At 46.9% G+C, this 22,678-nt stretch overlaps 1 pseudogene; it reads right to left on the reverse strand.

Moving 5' to 3' along the window:
- Positions 1-186: 186 nt before the first annotated feature.
- LOC117594525 lies at positions 187-13,733 on the reverse strand (annotated as a pseudogene).
- Positions 13,734-22,678: the final 8,945 nt, after the last annotated feature.

Genomic DNA, 22,678 nt, shown 5'->3' on the forward strand with positions numbered 1-22,678 from the left:
AGCGCGTGCTCCGAGACCATGCTCAGAGAGCCTTGCCTCTCACATTTGGACATGACTAGACTCCACACAGTCGACAACGGGAGGCGCTGCAGCACCGGCTGGCTCAACAGGGCTGTCCCCTCCTTTCCGTGCTGCCATGTGCGACATCATCTTGCCGAACGCTGTTACCAATCCGGCGATCTGTCCCTACATGGCGCGGAAACTATGCTCCAGCTCCGATGCACGACCTGAGGCACCAGCCCCCTCCCCGTTCCCACCCTGAATCACCTCCAACTGGGTAGAGCAGGAAAACTGGTGCCACGTTAGGGAGTGCGCAAAAGGAGAGGCAATTTAACCCTCTACTGCACACATTTAGGTTTTAGGAGTTATCTAGGATTACTTATCATGTATAAATGATTTTTAGGAGTGGTCTGCCCCCCCCCCCCCCGCCAAAATATTTTGTAGAAACTGGGCAACACTGTGCCAGGGTACTAAAACACAAACAAAATATATTTAATGAGAAAAGGCAGAAAAAACACATTTTCATATCACAATATGACACATAACTAACCTGTAACACAACAATAAAGATCATACAACGTGAACCAATTACTCAAAGTGTAATGAGCAGTGTCTATTCTACTTCAGAATGCAAACTCATTCCATGTGAAACTCTAAAGAGCAGTTGCTTTGGCTGGTGAAACAGATGTGCATTACATTTCTTGCACAAACACTTTAGTGTGTCTATGCACCCAGGAACTCTGCACCTTTGTTGTCACTCCTGACCGGCCAGTGTGATGTGCAGTCCAAGTAGATATCTGCACATTTATCTCGATTGCACATCTAGAGTGCCTTTCAGAATTGCCATACCCACATACCTATTTATCCCACTTGTAACATACACTATGCTTAATACTTACAAATGTTTATGCCCTCCTATTTGCCTTCATTGCACATTTAGATTTGCTATCTGTGCTGCATTTTGTGAAAAGGTCAGTTTATTTTTTCTTTGTTGCCAAGTTCGTATCTCCTCACAGGCAAAGCAAAGCACGCATTATGAATTATTCCATATAGACGAAAACTTTGCTGGCTAAAACCGTTAATATCTACATTATAATAAGCCTTATCGGAAACTGTATACGGTTATATTGCGACTGTTTCTGGCATGAAAAAGGTCATCTTCAGTCTCACTACTAGATACAGTAAAACTGCATATTTTAAAGTGGCCTTTTATTGGGGCCAGCCTAAGGCACACCTGCGCAATAATCATGCTGTCTAATCAGCATCTTGATATGCCACACCTGTGCGGTGGATGGATTATCTCGGCAAAGGAGAAGTGCTCACTAACACAGGTTTAGACAGATTTGTGAACAAAATTTGCGAGAAATTGGCCTTTTCTGTAAATGGAAAAAGTCTTAGATCTTGGAGTTCAGCTCATGATGAAAACAAAATTGTTGCAGTTATATTTTTGTTCAGTGTACGTTCTTATGCCATGAAATGAAAAAGCTTTGGCAGACTCGCTAGCAATTGCTCAATTCTTATGACTATTCCAATAAGTTAGTAGATACTGGTAAAGCTTATTACCAGAGATGGGGACAAGTCACACATTGTCAAGTCCAAGCAAGTCTCAAGTCTTAACCATCAAGTCTCGAGTCAAGTCTCAAGTCACAGTTCAGATAAATCAAGCAAGTCAGGTCGAGTCCTTATAAGTTTCAAGTCAAGTCAAGTCAAGTCACAGTACTAAAGAGATGAACACACACACACTGTCCTCTGTTTCTGAAGTGTGCTCGGTGCGAAGCTCGATTTCAAAATCAAATATTTTTCTCCTCCGTGGTACAATTTTTTGGGGGGACGAAGCGGAGGGATCTTGAATCAGCCTGAAGGGGTTGTATTCGCTATAACAACCGCCTCGCTATACCTTATCCCGCTCATTACATGGCTACCTACCAAATAAATCTATAATTTGACACAAAATATTGATTTCAAAAGGAATTTATTGATTTAAAAACGATTGTATTGCTTCCCCCCTCCAAGAACTGCCACCTTAACGTGGTGGAGGGGTTTGAGTACCCGAGTGACCCTAGGAGCTATGTTGTCTGGGGCTATATGCCCCTGGTAGGGTCTCCCAAGGCAAAAAGGTCTTAGGCGACGGGTCAGACTAAGAGCGGTTCAAACCCCCCTTAATGAAGAACAACATTATGAGTACCGTGACGTCGCCCGGTATGGCGCAGCCGGGGCCCCACCCTGGAGCCAGGCCCGGGGTTGGGGCTCGTATGCGAGCGCCTGGTGGCCGGGCCTTCCCCCATGGGGCCCGGCCGGGCTCAGCCCGAACGGGTGACGTGGGGCCGCCCTCCCGTGGGCTCACCACCCACAGGAGGGACCATAAGGGGCCGGTGCGAAGAGGATCGGGCGGCAGTCGAAGGCAGGAGCCTAGACAACCCGATCTCTGGACACAGAAACTAGCTCTAGGGACGTGGAATGTCACCTCGCTGGCGGGGAAGGAGCCTGAGCTAATGCGTGAGGTTGAGAGGTTCCGATTAGAGGTAGTCGGGATCACCTCTACGCACGGCTTGGGCTCTGGAACCACACTCCTTGAGAGAGGATGGACTCTTCACCACTCTGGAGTTGCCCATGGTGAGAGGCGGCGGGTTGGTGTGGGTTTGCTTATAGCTCCCCAGCTCTGCCGCCATGTGTTGGAGTTTACCCCGGTGAACGAGAGGGTCGTTTCCCTGCGCCTACGGGTCGGGGATAGGTCTCTCACTGTTGTTTGTGCCTACGGGTCGAACGGCAGTGCAGAGTACCCGACCTTCTTGGAGTCTCTGGGAGGGGTGCTGGAAAGTGCTCCGACTGGGGACTCTATTGTTCTACTGGGGGACTTCAACGCCCACGTGGGCAACGACAGTGACACCTGGAGGGGCGTGATTGGGAGGAACGGCCCCCCTGATCTGAACCCGAGTGGTGTTCAGTTATTGGACTTCTGTGCTAGTCACAGTTTGTCCATAACGAACACCATGTTCAAGCATAAGGGTGTCCATCAGTGCACGTGGCACCAGGACACCCTAGGCCGCAGGTCGATGATCTACTTTGTTGTCGTCTCATCTGACCTGCGGCCGTATGTCTTGGACACTCGGGTGAAGAGAGGGGCGGAGCTGTCAACTGATCACCACCTGGTGGTGAGTTGGATCCGATGGCGGGGGAGAAAGCTGGACAGACTCGGCAGGCCCAAGCGAACTGTAAGGGTCTGCTGGGAACGTCTGGACGAGTCACCTGTCAGAGAGATCTTTAACTCCCACCTCCGGCAGAGCTTCGACTGGATCCCGAGGGAGGTTGGAGATTTTGAGTCCGAGTGGACCATGTTCTCCACCGCCATTGTCGAAGCGGCCGCTCGGAGCTGTGGCCGTAAGGTCTCCGGTGCCTGTCGAGGCGGCAATCCCCGAACCCGGTGGTGGACACCGGAAGTAAGGGATGCCGTCAAGCTGAAGAAGGAGTCCTATCAGGCCTGGTTGGCTTGTGGGACTCCTGACGCAGCTGACGGGTACCGACAGGCCAAGTGTGCTGCAGCCCGGGTGGTTGTGGAGGCAAAAACTCGGGCCTGGGAGGAGTTCGGTGAGGCCATGGAGAAGGACTATCGGCTGGCCTCGAAGAGATTCTGGCAAACCATCCGGCGCCTCAGGAGAGGGAAACAGTGCCCTACCAACGCTGTTTACAGTAGAGGTGGGCAGCTGTTGACCTCAACTGAGGATGTCGTCGGGCGGTGGAAGGAATACTTCGAGGATCTCCTCAATCCCGCTGTCACTTCTTCCATTGAGGAAGCAGAGGATGAGGGCTCAGAGGTGGACTCGTCCATCACCCGGGCTGAAGTCACTGAGGTGGTCAAGAAACTCCTCGTGGCAAGGCACCGGGGGTGGATGAGATCCGCCCTGAGTACCTCAAGTCTCTGGATGTTGTGGGGCTGTCTTGGTTGACACGCCTGTGCAACATCACGTGGCGGTCGGGGACAGTGCCTCTGGGATGGCAGACCGGTGTGGTGGTCCCTCTTTTTAAGAAGGGGGACCGGAGGGTGTGTTCCAACTATAGGGGGATCACACTTCTCAGCCTCCCCGGGAAAGTCTATGCCAGGGTACTGGAGAGGAGAATACGGCCGATAGTCGAACCTCGGATTCAGGAGGAACAGTGTGGTTTTCGTCCGGGCCGTGGAACACTGGACCAGCTCTATACCCTCTACGGGGTGTTGGAGGGTTCATGGGAGTTTGCCCAACCAATCCATATGTGTTTTGTGGATTTGGAGAAGGCATTCGACTGTGTCCCTCGCGGCATCTTGTGGAGGGTGCTTGGGGAATATGGGGTCCTGGGTCCTTTGCTAAGGGCTGTCAGGTCCCTGTACAACCGAAGCAGGAGCTTGGTCCGCATTGCCGGCAGTAAGTCAGACTTGTTCCCAGTGCATGTTGGACTCCGGCAGGGCTGCCCTTTGTCACCGGTTCTGTTCGTAATTTTTATGGACAGAATTTCTAGGCGCAGCCAGGGGCCGGAGGGTGTCAGGTTTGGGGACCACACAATTTCGTCTCTGCTTTTTGCAGATGATGTTGTCGTGTTGGCCCCTTCTAACCAGGACCTTCAGCATGCGCTGGGACGGTTTGCAGCCGAGTGTGAAGCGGTGGGGATGAAAATCAGTACCTCCAAATCCGAGGCCATGGTCCTCAGTCGGAAAAGGGTGGCTTGCCCGCTTCAGGTTGGTGGAGAGTGCCTGCATCAAGTGGAGGAGTTTAAGTATCTAGGGGTCTTGTTCACGAGTGAAGGAAGGATGGAACGGGAGATTGACAGACGGATCGGTGCAGCTTCTTCAGTAATGCAGTCGATGTATCAATCTGTCGTGGTGAAGAAAGAGCTGAGCCGCAAGGCGAAGCTCTCGATTTACCAGTCAATCTACGTTCCTACTCTCACCTATGGTCATGAGCTTTGGGTCATGACCGAAAGGACAAGATCCCGGATACAGGCGGCCGAAATGAGCTTTCTCCGCAGGGTGGCCGGGCGATCCCTTAGAGATAGGGTGAGAAGCTCGGTCACCCGGGAGGAGCTCAGAGTAGAGCCGCTGCTCCTCCACATCGAGAGGGGTCAGCTAAGGTGGCTTGGGCATCTTTTTCGGATGCCTCCGGAACGCCTTCCTGGGAAGGTGTTCCGGTCCCGTCCCACCGGGAGGAGACCCCGGGGAAGACCTAGGACTCGCTGGAGGGACTATGTCTCCCGGCTGGCCTGGGAACGCCTCGGTGTCCCCCCGGAAGAGCTAGAGGAAGTGTCTGGGGAGAGGGAAGTCTGGGCATCCCTGCTTAGACTGCTGCCCCCGCGACCCGGCCCCGGATAAGCGGAAGAAGATGGTATGGTATGGTATGTATTGCTTCCTCTAAAGAAAATAGTCCATTCCGTCTCTGGTTAGAATCCTGCTGCGTCCATAGCAACGCGCTGTTTTTCATGACAACGGTCTGTTATCAAGAAATAACACGCATTCTGCACTGGAATTCAGTCAATCCATGTAATAAGGGCTAATAATAAAAACCTTATAAACTAATTATTGTGACTGAAAAACTGCCTAATATCAATCAATCAAAATGTATTTATTTATAAAGCCCTTTTTACAACAGCAGTTGTCACAAAGTGCTTTACAGAGACACCCGGCCTTAAACCCCAAGGAGCAAACAACAGTAGTGTTGAATTTCAGTGGCTAGGAAAAACTCCCTAAGAAGGTCGAATTTTATGAAGAAACCTAGAGAGGACACAGGCTCAGAGGGGTGACCAGTCCTCTTCTGGCTGTGCCGGGTGAGATATTAAGAGTCCAATTGGAATAATAAATACATTTCTCTTGGCTAAATCCAGAGTATATTTGATTTTAGACTAGGTCAGAAGTATGACCAGGTGGACAAGGACAGGAACAGCAACGGTCCCCCCAAACCAGGTAATCCGCAGGTGTGGACCAGGACCTCATCTCCTTCTAAAATTTAAAATTGGAGGAAACTGAGAAAAGTTAGTAGTACATCCCTCATGTCCCCCAGCACAATAATATAGCAGCGTAACACCTTGGAAACTGAGCCGGGGGGGGGTCCGGTGACACTGTGGCCCTACCCGGGGGAGGCCCCGGACAGGGCCCAACAGGCAGGAAATCAATCCAACCACATTGCCAGGCATCAACCAAAGGGACACCCACCAACCGCAACCCCCCTGAATGAGGGCCGAGTATTGCTAGCAGCGTACAGCCCAACTGCACAAGTGCGCAATAGAGAGTCAACAACAAGCCAGTGACTCTTCCCCCGAAGGGCATTGGAGGGAGGGCATCCCAGTGGCGACGAGAGCCCACCTGGCAAGACAGCAAGGGTGGACAGTATCAAGCCTACTGGTCACCTTCACGCCCCCGGGCCAGGCTATACCTAATTATAAACCGCGCTGTAGAGATGAGTTTTTAGTAGACACTTGAAAGTTTGCACTGAGTTTGCATTTCTAACCTTAATTGGCAGATCATTCCACAGGAGTGGAGCTCTATGAGAAAAGGCCCTGCCGCCAATTGTTTGTTTAGAAATTCTAGGTACAATTAAAAGGCCTGTGTCTTGCGATCTAAGGTTACGTGTAGGTATGTATGGCTGGATCATTTCAGCAAGGTAAGTAGGAGCGAGTCCATGTATTGATTTACAGGTTAAGAGTAAAACCTTAAAATCAGCCCTAACCCTAACAGGCAGCCAATGTAAGGATGCCAGGACAGGAGTAATGTGTTCAAATTTTTTTGTTCTAGTTAGGATTCTAGCAGCTGTGTGCAGCACTAATTGAAGTTTATTTATTAATTTGTCTGGATAACCAGAGAGAAGAGCATTGCAGTAATCTAATCTAGAAGTAACGGAAGCATGGATTAATTTTTCTGCATCAGTTTTTGATAGGAAGTTTCTAATTTTTGCGATGTTTCGAAGATGAAAATAAGCAACTCTTGAGACATATTTTATATGTTCTTCAAAAGAGAGGTCAGGGTCAAGGGTAACGCCAAGGTTTTTTACAGTTTTTTGGGATACGACCATGCAGCCGTCGAGGTTCACAGTGAGATCTGCTAACAACGCTCTTTGTTTTTTGGGTCCTAAAAGGAGCATTTCTGTTTTATTTGAGTTTAAGAGCAAGAAATTCTCTGTCATCCACTTCCTAATATCTGAAACGCATGCTTCCAAAATAGCTAATTTAGGGGCTCCTCCATGCTTCATTGAAATATATAACTGTGTCTCATCAGCATAACAGTGAAAGTTAATATTGTGATTTCGGATTACATCGCCCAGAGGGAGCATGTATAGTGAGAAAAGTAATGGGCCCAGAACCGAGCCTTGAGGAACTCCAAAGCATACCTTTGACTTGTCAGAGGATATGCCATCCACACTAACGAACTGATATCTTTCAGATAAATAAGATTTAAACCAGGCTAGAACATGTCCACGTAGCCCAATATTGGTTTCCAGTCTCTCTAAGAGAATGGAGTGATCAATAGTGTCAAAAGCAGCACTAAGATCAAGAAGCAAACAGGACGGATGCGGAACCTTTGTCTGAGGCCATTAGAAGGTCATTTGTTACCTTCACGAGTGCAGTCTCAGTACTATGATGGGATCTAAAACCAGACTGGAATATGTCGGGATCTAGATTAGATTTTTTTTAGAAGAGGCTTAATTTCCGCAATTTTTAGTGAGTTTGGTACGCATCCGGAGGAAAGGGAGCAATTTATTATGTTCAGCATTGGCTGACCTAGCACAGGAAATAACTCCTTAAGTAATTTTGTAGGAATCGGGTCTAGCTGAGAGTTTGTGGGTTTAGAACTCATTACAAATTTTGTAAATGTGTCGAGCGATACGGTGTCAAAAAACTCAAGTGTCCCCATTGACACCTGATCAGGGAGGCTCCGGAAATTTTCCGGCCAACCGAGATTTTTAGGACCATAACTATTTAGGGATTCAGTTATTTGTTTTCTAATGGTGACGATCTTTTCATCAAAGTAGTTCATGTATTCATTACAACTAAAATGAAGACCCACTTCACTTGCTAAGCTTTGCTTTTTTGTTAACTTTGCAACTGTATCAAAGAGAAATTTTGGATTGTTTTTGTTCGCCTCAATCAGGTTGGAGAAATAAGCTGATCGAGCAGACGTGAGTGATTTTCGGTATTGTACTGTACTGTCTATCCAGGCTAGTCTAAATACTTCCAACTTGGTGGAGCGCCACTTTCGCTCCAATTTTCTGGAGGCTTGCTTAAGTGCTCAAGTATTGTCGGTGTACCAAGGAGCAAGTTTCTTGTTGCGTATTTCTTTAGTTTTTAGTGGTGCAACTATGTCTAATGTATTTCGCAGTATTGAGTTTAGATCCTCGATATGATCGTTTACAGATTTATTTACTCTGTCATTTATGAGCGAACTAGTAAGAATATCAAGGAATTTATTTGTAATCCGAGAATTTATAGTACGGCTTTTGAAACTCGTTGTTTGGGGGGCAAGTGAATTTCTTGTTTTAACGGTAAATGTAATAAGACAGTGATCCGATAATCCAGGATTTTGGTGGTAAATTATTAGATATACAATATCTATTTCTCGTGACAGGACTAAATCTAAGGTATGATTGTGGCAATGTGTTGGACCTGAGACATGTTGGATGAAACCCATTGAGTCGATTATGGCTTGAAAGGCTTTTTGAAGAGGATCATAGGGGTTTTCCATATGGATATTGAAATCGCCAAAAATTAGAAAACTATCTGCCATGACTACAAGGTTAGACAAGAATTCTGGAAACTCATTGAGAAACAATGTGTATGGCCCAGGGGGCCTATAAATAGTAGCTATGTAAAATGATTTATCGGCCTGGTTAACTTTCATGAGTAAAACTTCGAAAGAATGAAACTCTGTGATATGTTTGAGAGTAAGTTTATATTTACTGTCATAAATATTAGCGACACCCCCTCCTTTTCGGGATGCACGAGGGATATGATCACTAGTATAGCCAGGAGGAGAGGCCTCATTTAAGGCAGTGAATTCACTAGGCTTTAGCCACGTTTCACATAAACCAATAGCATCTAGTTTATGATCAGAGATTAATTCATTTACCGCAACTGCCTTTGGAGCAAGAGATCTAATATTTAGGAGTCCCATTTTGAGATGCGAAGTGATACAATTATTTTTATTTTTGACCGAGGTGGAGGAATACTTTATCTTAATAAGGTTGTTTTTGTTAGCACTACCTTGTTTAACTTTTCTCAGCCTGGAACGAGTCACAGTGGCAATAGGTAAAGCTGTACTAACTACTCTGGCTATGCTATTGACAGACTCCACTATGCTAGCAGGCTGGCTAACAGCCTGCAGCCTGACCTGCACCCTATCTCATGTTAAAGCTATAGGAGTGAGACTCCTGTCAATGTTCCTAGACAAAAGAAGAGCACCACTCCAGCTAGGATGGAGTCCGTCGCTCCTCAGCAGATCAGGCCTGACCCTATTTCTGGGAGAGTCCCAAAAAGAAGGCCAGTTATCTACAAACTCTACCTCCTGCGACGGGCAGAACTCTGTTTTCAGCCAGCGATTGAGTTGCGCAAGTCTGCTGTAGAGCTCGTCACCACCCCTAGCTGGGAGGGGGCCAGAGACAATTACTCGATGCCGACACATCTTTCTAGCTAATTTACACGCTGATGCTATGTTCTGCTTCGTAAACTCTGACTGTTTCATCCTAACATCGTTGGTGCCAACGTGGTGTTGAAGTATAACACTTCCCCGAGTTGGTTTGTTGGAAAGGAGAATAAAACACAGGGAGTCAGGGCAATTACCGTAGTTATACGTCCATTTATTACAGAAGCTTCTGGAGACACGTGTCGCTGCACAATGTCTAAGGATCAACAGTCAAAACATCATTTTTATACTTCTACTACGCCCAAAAAGATAGAGGCGTTAACTTACAAAGTGTGTGCCATTGGCCCAATCCCAGGTTTTATTCCTTATAGGATACTGCCAAGTATCCCTCTTGCCCCCCTTTCTGGTTTTTGTCTTGTCTGTCCGACTATGTGTGTGTGTCTCTGACCTGTGACCTGTTTCTCACAAAACAGACATACTAAATCTTTCTATCCCCGGCAACCGCTTGAACAGGTTTTCCTATTCTCCTACTTGCTCCTTCAGTTTCGGTTCATATTACAGACATTTAATATTTTGTTTCATTGGTTACAACAGCTTATAACAGTTCACTAACTTATATAATCAATACATCTACATTGGTTACAACAGCTTATAACAGTTCACTAACTTATACAATCACTACATCTACAATTCCCCCTTTTGATCTCTCCCCAGAGAGATCACCCCTATTCGCCAAGCTCCAGTTCTCCCGGGTCATGCTGCTCCAGTAGAGGCATCAGCATCCCTGATGGCGATCCTGGAGCCTTCTCAATGGCTGTAGAAATCACTCTCATGGCAAGCCCTCTTATGCATGGGATACAACAACACCCACAAGTAACCATTATAGCACCAAATGTAGAAAGCGATAAAAGAACAGACATTATCAAACCTTTCCACTGGCCGAACATCGAGATCATCCATTCCTCCAGCGGATTATCTATCCCAGAATGCTCGTATGCGACCCCTTGACATAGTCCAATTCAATCCCCCAAATTTCCTCAAACAGGTGTCCTCAGGTGGGGTCGCGAACCTCTTCGCTGGGGGAATGAAGACCCGATGCCAACCTGGGAAACCTGTAACAACACACAACACACATATCATTATTCTACCAATTCCCATATTCATTCTACTATCATCTCCCCAGACCTTTCTCTGTAACCCTATCATCTTGGTACGAGTGGTAGCCACTCGGTGTCCTATACCCCCTTTTGTTAAAGTATTCTTCAGTTCTTTCCCCTTAAGAGTCTATTCCCCTGACGCCGTCCTTTGTCTCCTTCACTCGCTCGTAGTCCTGCCGTGTCCTGGGGTCCGCTCCTGGCACCGGTCCGGATAGGTGCTGGTCCTCCTTCAGTCCACACTGGGGAAAGCTCCTCCTTCCCGGTTTTGATGAGGTCCGTTAACGACCTTCCTGGCTCCTGCGCTGGTGTACACTGACTCCAATGGTACCACGTCTCTCCTTTGTCCCTCAGGCGGACCGCATGACTCGTTCTCTCCACCACCTGATGAGGACCCTTCCACCTTGGCTCCGACCACTTCCGCTTGATGACCTTCAGCAACACCCACTCCGCCTGGGGCAGGTTCTGGTCCAGCGGTTGCAGGTCCCTCCGTTCTCCGACTCTGTTGGTGAATTCTGAAACGAGTGCTCGCAATTCATCAAAATACACTTTATGGTCTTTGGGCCACTTTTCCCCTTCCGGGACCGCAGGCCCCACGGCTGGTCCTGGAAACTGTCTCCCCGTCAGCAGCTCGTATGGGGTGAACCCAGTGGTCTGATTTAACGAGCATCTAATCGTCATGAGTGCCAGTGGCAGTGCATCCACCCAGTTCAATTTAGTCTGTGCACATATCTTAGCCAACTTGTTTTTTAAGTTTTGGTTAATCCTTTCTACCTTTCCCTGGGACTGTGGATGGTACACAGTGCCAAAAGCATGTTTTAGGCCCAATAAGCTCTCTACCTTCTGTAAATCACTGTTCTTAAAGTGAGTTCCCATTGTCTGACCTGATTTCTCTGGGAAGCCGTGTCTGGGAATGTACTGGTTCACTAAACACTTGATCACTGTCTGACTGTCCTCCCTTCTTGCTGGCCAGGCTTCTGGCCACCCTGTGAACATGTCCACACACACTAACATGTAGCGGCACCCCCGTACAGTTTCCCCCATGTCAGTGTAGTCTATCACTATCTCTTGTCCAGGTCTCGTCGTCATGGGGAACGCCCCCATCTCCGGTTTGATCGTCGGTTTTGGATTGTGGTGTGTGCAGATGGTGCATGTCCTAGTGTAGTTACGTACCATGTCTACCATAATTGGTTCCTCAACATCTGTGCTGGCCCTACATGGCCCAACCCGTGGGCTTCTGCAAATTTATCTCCCCGCATGGCTGGTGGAAGTATTACTCTACCGTCTGGCCCTCTCCAGAGCCCGCTCGTCTCTGTTGCTCCTCTCTGTTGCCAAATTGTTTTCTCTTGTGGGGAAGCCCCCTTTTGATGTCTCACTAGCCCGTATCTCTCAGGGCCTTCTCCCCACACCACTTCCTCTTCTGCTCTTACCACCATCACTCGGGGAGTGTACCCTGCTGCCTGTTTTGCTGCTGTGTCTGCCGCTTGGTTTCCCTGAGCTACTACACTATTTGAATTATCGTGTCCTTTGCATTTTATGATGGCTACCTTTTCGGGCAGGTCTAGGGCCTCAGCTAGTTCTCTCATCTCTGCCTCGTGTTTAATCGGTTTGTCTCCTGCTGTTCTAAACCCAGCTTTTAACCACTGTCCTAGCTCCACGTGTGCTGCGCATACTGCGAATGCCGAATCAGTGTAAATGTTTACTGTTGTTCCCTGGGCCAGTCTAAGGGCCTCTATTAGTGCTCTAACTTCTGCTCTCTGGGCTGACTGCATCCCCTGGAGCCTCTCTGCTTTCAGCGTGACTAAACCCTCTGGTGTTAGTTTCACTACCGCAAAAGCCGCCCTCAGGCCGTCTTGTTCGTGTCTGAAACAGCACCCATCAGTGAAGAGGTCCTCTGCCCCTGGGAGGGGTTCTGCCTCCAGATCGGTTCGTGTCTTACTCTCCCTCACTACCTCTTGCGCGCACTCATGTGGTAGCCCCGTCCCCATTCGGTCTGCAATTTTTATCCCTTCATGTGTGAAAATCAAATTTGGATCCCCGAGAATTTTGCTTAGGTGTTGTTGCCTGAGGGAAGTCATAGTGAACATCTGTGAATTTACATACGCCACTACACTGTGTGTTGTGAGTATCTGAAGGTGATGCCCCATCACTATGTGTGCACATTTTTGAATGAGTCTCGCTACTCCCTCTGCATGCTGTGTGCAGGTGGGGTGCCTTTTTTCGGTTTTGTCGAATCCTACGCTTATGTACATAAGGATGTTCCTATCTCCCCCTTTTTTCTGAAACAGGACCCCGTTCATGACTTGTCCTGTTTCAGAAACATCTAGAAAAAAGGGCTTTGCGTAATCAGGTATGGCCAGATCAGCTGCGGTGGCTAGTTGTTGTTTCAGCAAAATGAAGGCCTGGTCGGCCGGGCAAGTCCAATTGAGAGTGGCTTTAAGTTTACACATTCCCTGCTCCTTAACTAGCGCTCTAAGTGGCTCTGTGAGCCCTGAATAGTTTGGGATGTAATTGCGGCTGTACCCCGTGAGCCCCAGGAATGATAGCATTTCGTGAACCGTAGTGGGTTTAGGATGGTGGAGGATGGTTGTGCGGTGAGCTGGGGAAAGCCCCGCTCCCTTCTGCGAGATTACTCTGCCCAGAAAGGAGACCTGCGTCCTTACCAGCTGTAGCTTTTCTTTTGACACCTTGAACCCTTTCTCAGCCAGTCTGGTGAGGACCGTCATTGTAGCTTGGATGCAGGCGGCCACCGTCGGGGCCGTCAGCAGCAGGTCGTCTACGTACTGGACCAAAGTTACCCCTGTCGGCAGGCAGCATCACTGCAGCGCTTCTCTCAGTACCTGGTTGAATATGACAGGGGAAAGCGCGAACCCCTGTGGTAGTCTCGTGTACCTCCATTGCCGACCCCTATGTGTGAAAGAAAAAATATCACGAAGTTCCTCTGCTAGTGGGAGACAGAAAAAAGCGTTAGCCAGGTCAATGCAGGTGTACCATTTTTACGTCTTACAGCTGTGTGAGTACCATACGTTTGGCGCCTGAGTGAGTGTCCAATCAGTACATTTGACCGCCCTTTTAACCATGGGCCCCAGGTCTTTTGCTTGGTGTTTAGGATGCAGGGCCTACATGTATGAATTTAGACCCGACCTGTAACGTGTCCCCACACACTACATCCCCAAACCCCTCTCTATACACCTCATCGCCCTGCCGATCATAAAATAGGGTTACATGTGGGGGGTCTGGCGGAGGAAAGTACGGCTCGAGGAGGGAGATCCACGGCCTCCACTTGAAGTCGATGTCCCGTCTGGTAACGTGACAGTTAGTCCATCTGGAGAACACAAGATATTAGCCCCCAGTTTTATCAACAAGTCTCTCCCCAATAAGTTCACTGGTGTGTTTGTCGACACCACATACGGATGGCTGAGGGCCTGTTTACCCAGTATCGTTTTAAGAGGAAATGTCACTGGCAAAGTCTGTCCCACTCCTTCAAACCCCACAACTTCCATTGTCTTGGAGGATAGTAGTCCTGTGACGGGAGGGGCGGTGATGGTGGAAAACGTGGCACCTGTGTCAACCAGAAAGGAGAAGTCCTTCCCGTCGACATTCAGGGACAGCATAGGATCTGCCCTTCCCCCGCTGTCCCCTCCCCCCCATGTAGACCGTCACACCTGGTCCCACCCTCCCTCATAAGAGAGTGGGTATTGTCCAGGTGCGCTAGGTGGTGGGACGGCGTGTGGGTTGTGAACTGGAGCTGCCCCTTGGTTTGGGTATCCTCTGCCCCCTGCAGTGTTCTGTGGGCAGTTTCTGGACCAGTGGTTCGGGTCACCACACGTAAAGCAGACTCCGTATGGGACTTGGGCTCCTTGAGCCCCTCTGCCTCTACCCCGCCCCCTCCCCGTACCATAACCTCCCCTCGGAGTCCCTGGTCGATAGGGCGCGGTGAATGCCCCCCGGCCACCGTGAGGTTGGGGTGCCCATGTGGGAACAGGGTATAAATCGGGTGTGTCAGGTTCTCCTGAGCCTAGGGCTGCCATCTGTCTGTGTTTCTTTTTCCCTTCATTGAGCCTCCCTTTGGCTTCACCCAGCTGTAAGCGCAACAGGTTCTCTTCCAGTCCCTGTATCTGTTTGTCTTTCTCTGTCTCCTCATCTTTTGCCCTCTGTAAATTATGTACTATGTGTCTTTCCCATACGTGTGATTCACTACCCGGCAAGTCAGGATTTGCCATCATTGCCTCTTTTATTTTCTCTGGAAGTCCCTCTAAGACCGCCCTTCTAAACCACTCCTGCTGCAGACCCCCCTTCCCCGGGTGGTGCCCTGTGTGTTTGGCCCATGTGTCCTTACATGCTTCTAGATACTGTCTAGGGTGTTGCTCTTTTTCCCAAGGTAACTTGGGCATCGGGGCCCCAGCGGGCAAGGGAAATCGTTCCCTCAGGGCCGTGGCTATGCGCCCGACCACCTGACTGAAAGGAGTGTCGTCAGGGCTCCGCCTAGTGGCGGCCCCTTTTTCTATCTCAGTCATAGCCTGGGCGGACATGGCTCGGGCGACTACTGCCCTCCAGTCCCCCAGTGCCAACATTTGACCAGCTGTGAGTTTATCAAATTGTGACAACCATAGTCCACCTCCCTCTCCCATCGGGGGTAATTTATCTACCAGTGCCTGTACGTCTCCCAGCCCCAATGGTTTATATCGCGGTTCGCCGCCTCCCACTCTAAAGAGAGGCAGCTGAAACCCAGCACCGCCAGCTTCCCCTGCTTATGACCGTGTATACATTTTATTTTGAGTCTTGAAGTGATTCTACTGTGTCATGGTGTAGTTTATGTTCTGGTGGGGGCGTACGCGGCAGAGGGTATACGTCCACGTCTCCCTCACTCCCGTCTCCACTACTGTCTGTGTCGGGGTCTTTGTCTGAGTCAGTCCATCTCCCTACTGCATTGCCCGTGAGTACCACCCGTCCTCTATGTGAATTCCCTTTTTTCTGCCTAGTTCTGGTCCTTCTCACTGTGTCACTATCGTCCGACCCTGACCTTGAGTCCTCACCTAACCTGCCTTTAGTACGGCCTGATCTTTTCTTTATGGCCCCAGTAATCTCCTCTTGTTTATTCTTTCCTAGTCGTCTCCCCTTCTCGCTCCTCTTTCTCTACCCTTGCCTTGAACGGTTTCACCTCCCCCTCAGTGTCTGTCTCGCTCTCTGACTCCGCCTTCCTACTTAATTTTCTCTTATCTTGCTTTCCTGTGAATTGAGTTATGGGCTTGCTGTTCTGTGTGTCTAAAGACAATATCCCACTCTCTAAACATAACGCTGGATATAATGGTACACGGTACCATGCACCACCAGGTCATCTTCATATGCTGGGGGTTCTATCTCTCCTCCCTTTTTCTCCTTAATTTTCTGTCCCTTTTTCTCTTTGTTCACATGGTCTATGCCCTGACACCACACTGCTAATTTACACCATTCTTTTCTGTGCTTTTCCCATTCCTTCTCCTTTTCTCTATATCTCCCTCTCTTGACCAAATTGGCTGTTTCCTTCTTGTCTCTAACTCTATCTCGATTTTTAGAACACTCCTTCTCCTTATTCCACAAAATAACATGTAATGATCTCCTTTCCTCCATCCTTAATCCTGCCTCACTCACCACTTGTCGCAATTTCTCTTCTATCCCTTCTTTTTCTTTCTGAATTGGGTCCATCCTGCCTACAACAGTCATTACATTTGCCACCTGTATCCCCAATTGTTTCCACTTTCCCGTGCCTGGACACCGCCCATCGTCATCAACTTCTCTCTCACACTCCCCGTCCATTTCAACCTGACTTACGTTACTGTGAGTCCCAGACTCAGAATAATTAACAAATGATTAACGGGTACCTGACCCAACACTTTTGGGACTCAAACCCAGTTTTCTTACAAAGAATTTGGGGAGTTCCAAAACTCCCCGGGCCTCTAACCCAGATACAGAATTTGGGGAGTTCTAAAACTCCCTGGGCCTCTAAACCAGATACAGAATTTGGGGAGTTCTAAAACTCCCCGGGCCTCCAACCCAGATACAGAATTTGGGGAGTTCTAAAACTCCCCGGGCCTCTAACCCAGATACAGAATTTGGGGAGTTCTAAAACTCCCCGGGCCTCTAACCCAGATACAGAATTTGGGGAGTTCTAAAACTCCCCGGGCCTCTAACCCAGATGAACCTTTACACACAATAAATACTTCGAGGTGCCCATAAGTCCTCGGGCCTCTAACCCGACTGGTTGCCGAGACTCTAACTCGCAACTCTCCACCGTCCCCGTCGGGAAGTGGCGTAGGGTAGTCAACCCTAGAACGATTAACGGGCCTCTAACCCGACTTACAGTGAGACTCTAACTCACACACCGGTAGCGGGCCTCTAACCCGACTTACAGTGAGACTCTAACTCACACACCGGTAATGGGCCTCTAACCCGACTTATAGTGAGACTCTAACTCACAGACCGTTCCCCTGACCCCCTGAATTTAAACCAGTCTCCCAATACGTTTTCCACAGGTCCACAATTTAGTTCATAGCCAATATGCAGATTTAGATATAACAGGCTCTGCTTACCTTTATCATGAGCCGGCTCGGAACCTGTGAATCTCGCGTAGGTTGTCTGGACAAGATCGAATTCCTTCTCCTCTTTCCAATCCCGGACGAGCCCCCAAATTGTTGAAGTATAACACTTCCCCGAGTTGGTTTGTTGGAAAGGAGAATAAAACACAGGGAGTCAGGGCAATTACCGTAGTTATACGTCCATTTATTACAGAAGCTTCTGGAGACACGTGTCGCCGCACAATGTCTAAGGATCAACAGTCAAAACATCATTTTTATACTTCTACTACGCCCAAAAAGATAGAGGCGTTAACTTACAAAGTGTGTGCCATTGGCCCAATCCCAGTTTTATTCCTTATAGGATAACTGCAAGTATCCCCTTGCCCCCCTTTCTGGTTTTTGTCTTGTCTGTCCGACTATGTGTGTGTGTCTCTGACCTGTGACCTGTTTCTCACAAAACAGACATACTAAATCTTTCTATCCCCGGCAACCGCTTGAACAGGTTTTCCTATTCTCCTACTTGCTGCTTCAGTTTCGGTTCATATTACAGACATTTAATATTTTGTTTCATTGGTTACAACAGCTTATAACAGTTCACTAACTTATATAATCAATACATCTACATTGGTTACAACAGCTTATAACAGTTCACTAACTTATACAATCACTACATCTACAGTGGATAACAATATCTCTGTACTCTCTATACTTGCCAGTTTTAGACTTCGCTAGCACCAACCCCAGATTTGCGGCTACGTCGGTGGCTCTGCCCCCCGGTAAACAATGTACGATTGCCGGCTGATTCTTTAGTCTAATACTGCGTGTGATGGAATCGCCAATGACTAAAGTTTTCAGTTTTTCAAGTCCACCGGTAGAACATGCCTGCCGACCATTCCCCTCCGAAGACGGCTCGGGCCTTGACTCCGACTCCAGTGGGGAAAACCTGTTCAAAGTCTCAGTTGGTTTTAGCAACGATTCAGGTTTAACTGGTCGACGGCATTTCTTCCCAGTGACCAAGAGAAAGTTATTGCCGCTGCAGGAGCTGTGCCGGGGAGCTAACAAAACTATTGTTTCTACCTGGTGGCACTGACGCAGATTTTTCTATTTCTACACTAGCATAATCCTTGCCTGGCATTTGCGTCAGAAGCCGAGCCTCTAACTCTGCTATCTTTAACTTTCTCCTCCGTGTTGTTGCTACAACAATTACAGTGAAAAGGCATTGTAATGATACTTAGCCTCGGGTGTTCAGGGGTGAGTAGTTCTGTTAATTATGTCCAAAAAGAGTCCCGGTGTAGAAAAGTTGGGTAAGAGGTCAACAGATAAATATTGCGTTGGTAAAACTCTAAAATAGAATTTTGACCAATTAGTTTATATCGAGTAAATTCGAAAAAGTTTGGCAGGTAGCCAGGTAGGTAACAGCAGGCAGGGTACAGCACGTCAACAATCCCACAATGCAGTTCGTCTCAGGAAAAAGCTCTCCACGCTGTAATTATTCTTGTCTGTATGAGTAAAAAAAATAAACTCTTCGAAATGTTTAGGTGCTAGTAATCACATCGGCGCCTCCATGTTAGCCTTTCATGCAGTAAAGTTAACTGTTATGGTGTAAGCACAATGCTTTTTAGTTTCCACACGCAGTCCACAAACACTTGAAAATGCCCACATTTAACATAGACATTATAGCCTACGTGTAATAATATACATGCCCACTCATTTTAAGATGCATCAACATTACATTTCAGGCTATGCCACTGTTATAGTCAAAGTTATAGTCAAATTCCCTTACATCTATTTAGCAGGCGTATTCGGGAATGATAATGGTCACATTTCGAACAAGAAAAAAAACAAACATAATTTGCAACCAAGGCCAAATTATGACAAACAAAAGATTAATTCATTACATTAGTAACTTAATCGTAATAGATCTTAGTGAAACTGAATATAAAGAGATTACTTTCTTACCTTTCCTTGTGGTTCTTAAAATAACGAATGAAATTTGACGTTGTTGCATATTTTGCATCTGGCAAATCTTTTTTTATTCACACGGTCCAGTTCAAAGCATAGACTGTATATAAAATGGACGACGCCCTTTCGCTCTTTTCCATTGGTGAAAAATGAAGCCACCAGTGTCCCGATACGGCGCGGACATCTTGGACTTGCGTCTGCGCAGATAGCGATCTTGGGACCAGTTCTGCGCAGTAGTTATGCGCAGTAGCGAGAAGGAAGTAAAGCCGTAAAGCCGCGAAATCAACGGCCCCTCCCCTGTGCCCCGCCCTCACTCTCCCTCGCAGAATGCGCATACCGTAATCAATCGCAAGTCCAAGTTTGCTTGTTAAACCTAGACGATATGTTATAGCCTAACTTACATCATGTTTAACCTTAATTTAGAATAGGCCTAATACAAAAAGAATTGGTAACATCTAGCTAACAATCCCCTGCTAGCTATTAACATGGCTATTAACGAGGCTTGTTGTCTTTTAGCTAACGTTAGCTAGCCCATTACATGTATTTACTAATTAAATAGCTTATAAATTTAACTTACCGAAAAAAATTCAAAGATCGATTGGAAATGCCAGATCGGTTAGCACAATGTACTGCAGAACAACCCATTATGTCCGTGTGAAATTATATCAATTATAGAAATTTAGAGATTAAATGTAAAGCTCCAATCTCCTCAGTCCTCCGAAGGAGGATGGCGCTTCAGTGGCTCCTTGGCTCAGATAGCTGTCAATCAAAGCTGTGAATCACGACGTCACACCACCGTTTTTAGACCATTAAATAACTAACTAAAAACCAACTTATTTTAAAAACAAACTCTTGAATTTACATTAGCGTGATACAAACTACAGTAAATGACAGAAACCAGCTTCGGAAAAAAGATAATTGAAGGGTAATTTAATTGTTTAGTTGGTCTCGCGTCCCATTGAATAACATGGGGAGGGCGGGGTTTATGACCTATACTGGGACCACTCACCAGGGGGCGATCGAGACGTTTTGGCTTCACTTTTCAGGGCTTGTACGGCACGCTTGGTTCAAAGTCCTTGTATTCAAACAATACTATTTGTGGAGCTCGACTAACGTTACTGTCTGCCATGTTTGGCGCGGTTTGAATTGTGCAGCATTAAAGGCACATACGCTGATTAGTGGTGCTGATGTCACAACATATAAAATAATTTTATTGCTGTTTGTTTATTATAAGTTCAAGTCATTGTCGAGTCTTCCACTTCAAGTCAAGTCTCAAGTAACTTGTTCTCAAGTCAAGTCAAGTCATTTTCATACTTTAATCAAGCAAGTCCTGCAAGTCCTGAAAATTGTGACTGGAGTCAGACTCAAGTCAAGTCATGTGACTCGAGTCCCCCAACTCTGCTTATTACAGGCTAATATGCTATTAAAACGGCCAGTGGCAAACGGCATACCTAGAAGCTATTTGTGGTGGAAGTAAACTTAGTAAGAAACATTAGTCAGTTTACTGTATCAATGTCATTAAAACGGCCAGTGGGAAAAGAGGATTTGTCCAGGATAGAGACAAGAGTCTATAGAGACCTGGCAAATGTACAGATCTGTGGTGTAGTGGTTAACGAAACAGCCTTTCACTTGGGCCACATGGGTTTAACTCTCGAGATGGCAGCACTTTATATTGCGGGCCGGCTAAACTAGGCTTCTCTGGCTTCTTGTTTGTCCATGTTTTGGATTTGGACTGTGCTGGCATTTTTGTTTTCCCATTAAAACTCACCAACAGACTCTACTACAGTGTTGTATCTTCTCTTTGCCACACAATATTGGATGGCCGTGATCTTCGGCCCTGAGACGACACTGCATTAAATATAGACATGATTCTGTAGTGGACCTCACTGTATGGGCACAGGAACAGTAAAGAAATCTGTGTGACACAGTATGTCGCTGTATCCACAAATGGAAAGAAGAAACCATGTATAAATTAGATCCAGAAAATCCGCCATCTTCTCTGGGCCCGAGCTCATTGAAGTTAAAGTGGAAGAATGTCCTCGGGTCTGACGAATCAAAGTTGAAATAATTTCTGGGAATCCTGAATGCTGCATCCTCCGGGCTAAAGAGGAGAGGCACCATCCGGCACACAGTTTAAAAGCCAGATTTCATGAGGGTATGGGGGTGCATTAGTGTACAAGGCATGGGTGACTTGTACATCTGTGAAGGTACCATTAATGCTAAACAATATATACAGGTTTTGGAGCAACATAAGCTGCCATCAAGACAATGTGATTTCAGGGAAGGCCTTGCAACAAGACAATGCCAAAACACATTCTGCATGTGTTACAACAGCATGGCTCTGTAGTAAAAGTCCGAGTGCTAAACTGGCCTGCCTGAAGTCCAGACCTGTCACCCATTGAAAATATTTGGTGCATTGTGAGGAGACTCCGAACTGTTCAGCAGCTGTAAATCCAATATCAAGCAAGAATAGGAAAATATTTCACATTCAGAACTACAGCACTTGGTCTCCTCAGTTCCCAAACGCTTACAGAGGTAAAGAAGAGGTGATGCAACACCATGGTGAACACGACCCTGTCTAATTGCTGGCATCAAATTCAAAATGTATTCATGCAAAACCAATAACATTTCGCAGTTTCAACATTTCACAGTTTTAACATTCAATATTGTATATGTACTATTTTCAATTTAAATGATTTGCACATTATTGCATACTGTTCTTTTGTGCATTTTACACAGAATCCCAACTTTTATGGAAACTGGGTTGTACAAAGACTACAACAAAACGTAATGACAGAACTACAATCAATAGGCTCACCAAATGAAGCAGTTCCATAAGTAAGCAAATGTGTTAGTTATTGTCTGTAAAAGTGACGACTGTGACAAAAATAGGTCTCAGATGGGGGGAGTGAAGCTTTAGAGTTTTTTTTTTAAATAAGCATTTACCACTGTATCTTGCATCAGGTTAATAGTGATGGACAGTTTACCGAGCTGTAAAGATTGTAGTTATGTTTAAACTAACTCAGGTCACTGATAACCATTCAATGTCCTTTCACAGTCTTGTTGTAAAGAGAAAGTTGTAGTTAAGATGGGAGATTTCTATTTGTTTGAAATGCACCCTCTTTCTGCGTTCACAGGCTGTCACTTCTGCTGTTCACCAAATTGTTCTGTTATAGCAAGAAATGATTATCCAAACCCGGAAGATCACATAGAACTGGGAATATTTACTCTGGCTATGATAGATCAATAATGCCCTCTACTGGCCAGAGCTAAAATCTGACATTTGCGTTCACCCCAGAACCAGGAAGTCACAGAAAACAAACCACTCCTCTGAAAATAAAATAGAAAAGGAAAACGAAAGTCATCTCTAATAATTTTTCTCTGTTCCTATGTGTGTGAAAAATGGCGGAGCC

This window comes from Esox lucius, chromosome 5 (assembly GCF_011004845.1).
Source record: "Esox lucius isolate fEsoLuc1 chromosome 5, fEsoLuc1.pri, whole genome shotgun sequence".
Classification (NCBI taxonomy): Eukaryota; Metazoa; Chordata; class Actinopteri; order Esociformes; family Esocidae; genus Esox; species Esox lucius.